Source organism: Chiloscyllium plagiosum, unplaced genomic scaffold, assembly GCF_037043375.1.
Source record: "Chiloscyllium plagiosum isolate Xiang-an unplaced genomic scaffold, Cpla_swu_hap1 HiC_scaffold_37, whole genome shotgun sequence".
NCBI classification, from domain to species: domain Eukaryota; kingdom Metazoa; phylum Chordata; class Chondrichthyes; order Orectolobiformes; family Hemiscylliidae; genus Chiloscyllium; species Chiloscyllium plagiosum.
This window is the reverse complement of record NW_028270175.1, coordinates 26,161,228-26,166,048: the sequence shown is the minus strand read 5'-3', so window position 1 is coordinate 26,166,048 and position 4,821 is coordinate 26,161,228. Positions and strand designations below refer to the sequence as shown.

At 42.7% G+C, this 4,821-nt stretch overlaps 1 protein-coding gene across 2 annotated transcripts in view; it reads left to right on the top strand.

The window, feature by feature from the left end:
• The first annotated feature begins 22 nt into the window (after positions 1 to 22).
• The window catches only part of zbtb17 (zinc finger and BTB domain containing 17), a 35,486-nt gene continuing 30,687 nt past the window's right edge, over positions 23 to 4,821 (top strand). Inside the window, exon 1 of one of the 2 annotated variants that reach the window (XM_043675709.2) lies at positions 23 to 168. The gene's annotated coding sequence lies outside the window, so the exon portion shown is untranslated. Of the gene's footprint in view, positions 169 to 280; positions 350 to 4,821 lie in introns of those variants that run through there. The other variant, XM_087980514.1, reaches the window with a different exon arrangement.

Genomic DNA, 4,821 nt, shown 5'->3' with positions numbered 1-4,821 from the left:
GGAAGCCCTGGCTATAGCAATCGATCTGTGAGTGAAAAGATGGCGGCGGCAGGGCCCAGCTAGCCCGAAGCAGCGGCACGGCGAGCGCAACAAACCTCGATAGCAGGCCCAAGAGAGGGCGGGGAAACGGAGCCCGTAACCCAGCAACAGCTGGCGGGGACAAGAAAGGTGAGGTTTAGACTGGAGTGGGGAGCCGGCTGCGCGCCTGAGAGAGCGGCTGGGGGAAAGGGCGCTCTGAGGCAGAGGTTTGGAAGAAGGCCGCAGACTCGCCTCCCGCCGCCATCATGGAGACGAAGCAGGGTCCGCCAGACGCGCTCAAACAATACACGGATCAATAGATACAGAGAGGGTTAGTGGAGCCCAGAGACGCCAATACACTGATCAATTGATAGACGGCCAATAAACAGAGGGGTAATAAATGGAGGTACAGCAGGTTAGGGGCTTAGCAACGGAAGAACACATGAGAAATAACCAGAGAGAGAAATTCCAGGGGCAACCAGGGACACCGATTAAGGATTCATGCGGACAGAGTGTTAATAAACAGGGAGATATTTGGATGCACAGGCAGGTATAAGGGTGGGGCATGCCCATAATCGAAATACTCCGGGGAAAGCAGGGACAATAAAGAGAAACATCAGAGCAGGGAGAATGAAAACGTACCAGGGCTTAGGGACAATTAACAAACACCAAGGGAGAGAGAATGATAGAGGTAATTAATAAACACGCAGTTGGAGCAATAACAGGCACACCGGGGCGGAGACGACAAAAACAAAACATATAAAGATGTTAATCTTCTGATCTGCTAAATGCAGGATTGTGATTGCTTGTCATCACGATTACTTTTTACGAAAACTTGAAAAAGAAGGAACCGCCATCTCCAACTTGACATGAAACATCCGAGGAAAAACATTGCCCATCACAGTCCCCATCAAAGGTGTTCCTGGCCACAACAGTTTTTCTGGACTGAAAAGCGCTGTTTGTCATTGAGATTAAATGCCCTGCTGTCAACAGTAAGGGATTCTGCTCTTTTCCAGGGTCTGAATCAGACTGCAGCAGAGCTCACGCTATAATATGTGTTGGTGATGAAAGAATTATTGATTACCTCATCAGAGCTAAATTGAGAGTTAAAGAAACAAATGCAGAAATGTATTTTTGACATTAATTTTATATTTTAAAAGCTTGGTACAAGATACTTAAAATGGCACTATCTAGTTTAAGGCCCTAGTTGGTTTTGTGAACAGTTTTAACAAGGGAATCTGTCTATCCCAGCGTGGAGTCATAGAGATATACAGCACAGAAACAGACCTTTCAGTCCATGCCAAACAGATATCCTAAATAAATCTAGTCCCATTTGCCAGCATTTGGCCCATATCCCTGTAAACCCTTCCTATTCATATACCCATCCAGAGACCTTTTAAATTGTGTAATACTACCAGTCTCCAATTCCACTAGCAGCTCGATTCATACACACACCACTTTCTGCGTGGAAAAAGTTGCCCTTCAGGTTCCTTTTTAAATCTTTCCCCTCCCATTTTAAACCTATGCCATCTAGTTTTGGACTCCACCCCCACCCCCCCCACCCATGGGGAAAGACCTTGTCTGTTTACCCAACCATGCCCCGTTTGTTATTTGTGCTTTGTCTGGTTAGGAGGCAATATCAGATCTTAACGTGAAGAGATAATGGCCAGAATTGCTGCCCAGTCAGCAATGTCACACACATGAACAAATTAAAAAAATGGAAGCTTAGTCTTGTATCTACCAAATAATGTATTTGAAATTCTCATCTCAGTACTGCAAGGTGGTAGCATATTTACTATTCATTCACAGACTGTGGGCATTGTTGGCTCAGCTAGCATTTATTATCCAACCGTAATTGCTATTGCGAAGGTGATGGTGACCTACATTCTTGGACTGCTGAAGCCCACAGAGGTTTAGATACAGCCCCAAGACAATTACAAGAATTTAACTCAGCAACATTTCAAGGCATGACCATCACATTTCACTGTTTAAGACTGTTAATTAAGGTGAGGGATAAACTTTCGGGTGAGTCTGTTAACAGCATATCTGTGAAAAGGAGGATTGCAATATTGTTGGAGATATTTGAACAGATACACCATATGCATCCTGAAGACTTCACTTACAATGATGAACAGTGGATGACTTTGCTGCTTCTTGTAAGAAGTATAGCTTTGGTTGGTCTCCCATCTGTCCTTGCATGGACCTCGTAGATGATGCAAACTAAATTTAATGATTTAGTTGTTCCTTAGATTCCAGCTCTGAGTGTCACTAAATTGAAACCTTTGAAATCATGAAAAGTTGTGGAAGTAAGTTGCCCCTATTTCTAATATTTACCATGATATAATTAAAGGTGTGCTTTGCATTACCAATGAGTTATTATTATTGGCGTCCTTGCCTCAATTGAATCTAATTAATGCCCAGTACTCTACTATTTGTTAGATGTTGCAAACTGAATCACCCTTGTCCTTCCCAGAGTTAATCATAGACTTTGAAGACACTCCAAATTTTGAAAACCTATGGATATACCAGAATAGGAGCAGAAGTAGACTGTATGGTTGGTCAAGTCTGCTCCCCTCTTCAATTCCATTGTGGCTTCAACTTCATTTTTCCATCCAATCCCTGCATCTCTTGAGACTCTGAAAGACTATTACTGTAGTATCTCAGCCTTCAGTAGATTATAGACTCTGCCATCTCCCCCTGTATTCTAAACAGAAGAAACAACATAGTTCCTACCTTCAGAATGTTGGACATTTCAATGTGACCACCTGTCGTTCTTCAAAACTTCAGGAAACATACATCCAATTTCCTCAGCCTCCCTTGGGATGGCCTTCCTATTTCATTGACTGAAATGAAAAATCCAATGAAACTTCCCAGTCTGGTCTCACCAAAAGCCTTGTCCAATTATAGTAAGACATTTTTATTCTCACACTCAAATCCCCTTGGTATAAGGCAAAAATGTAATTTCCCTTCCTAAGTTTTTACTGTATTGTGTATTCTTATCCGAATACTAGCAAGTCCCTCTAAATATCAATATTTACAAGTTCTGTTCTTTTTTAAAAAACTTGCTTTTCTGTTCTTATGGCCAGACTCTATGATATCACATTTCCCTGCATTATACTCCCATTTGCCACCTTACTGTTCACTTAATCTTTACACTCTCCTTATAGCCGATGTTCCACCTAGCATCAGCAAATTTTGATATGATACTCGCTGTCTTTTCATCCAAGTCATGAATATAGATTGTAAATAGTTGAGGGTGTAGCACTGATTGTTGTGGCATTTCACTAGTCACAGGCTGCCAACTTGAAAAAAACCATTTTATCCCTACTGTTTGCCTCCTATCTATTAACTAATTCTCTACCCAGACTATTATAGCACCTCCAGTTCCACTGAGCCAGTTTTGTTGTTTTGTACAAGTCCCTTTTGGAAGTCTGTGCATGTGAATGGTTACTTGCCCTAACACTGCAAACATTAATATTTGTTGAGGAGCAATGGACTTGACAATCATTTATATTGTCTGGAGCAATGCTATTAACCTTAATTAACAATAGACATCAGCCAGTGAAAAACCAATTTGAATTATTTTTGAATTTGAATTATTATCCCTACCATAGGGATGAATACAGTGCACTGATGTGACTTCATTTCAATTATCTTGATGGGGTGGCACTCTCATTGAGCAGCTGACAAACTCTGAATTGTAGAGCAGTTCTTTCATGACTTGGGCAACAGAAGCAAGCAAATTATTGGACACAGTCTGTCATTAGATCTGCCGATTGGCAGTCATTCAGATCAATTGTAGTCAGCGTTGTCCTTGTGTTTGAGCCTGTTGATTGGATCACTTGAAACTTGGGAGACTGTAACAAACATGGTGTCTGTAAATGTTTATTTGATATGATAGGCCATCTGAAGAAATAATGAACATAATAATATTCACTTTGCGTATATGATATCCGTTTGTGTCAGGGTCATTAACACATTTTACATCATTATTTCTTCAGAAGGGCAGTAAAGACAAGCCAGGGAACTATAGACCGGTGAGAATGACCTCGGTGGTGGGCAAGTTGTTGGAGGGAATCCTGAGGGACAGGATGTACATGTATTTAGAAAGGCAAGGACTGTTGTGGTTCTGTTCGCCGAGCTGGGAATTTGTGTTGCAGACGTTTCGTCCCCTGTCTAGGTGACATCCTCAGTGCTTGGGAGCCTCCTGTGAAGCGCTTCTGTGATCTTTCCTCCGGCATTTGTAGTGGTTTGAATCTGCCGCTTCCGGTTGTCAGTTCCAGCTGTCCGTTGCAGTGGTCGGTATATTGGGTCCAGATCGATGTGCTTATCGATTGAATCTGTGGATGAGTGCCTTGCCTCTAGGAATTCCCTGGCTGTTCTCTGTTTGGCTTGTCCTATAATAGTAGTGTTGTCCCAATCGAATTCATGTTGCTTGTCATCTGCGTGTGTGGCTACTAAAGACAGGTGGTCGTGTCGTTTCGTGGCTAGTTGGTGTTCATGGATGCGGATCGTTAGCTGTCTTCCTGTTTGTCCTATGTAGTGTTTTGTACAGTCCTTGCGTGGGATTTTGTGCACTACATTGGTTTTGCTCATGCTGGGTATTGGGTCCTTCGTTTTGGTGAGTTGTTGTCTGAGAGTGGCTGTTGGTTTGTGTGCTGTTATGAGTCCTAGTGGTCACAGTAGTCTGGCTGTCAGTTCGGAAATGCTCTTGACGTATGGTAGTGTGGCTAGTCCTTTGGGTTGTGGCATGTCCTCGTTCCGTTGTCTTTCCCCTTAGGCATCTGTTGATGAAATTGCGGG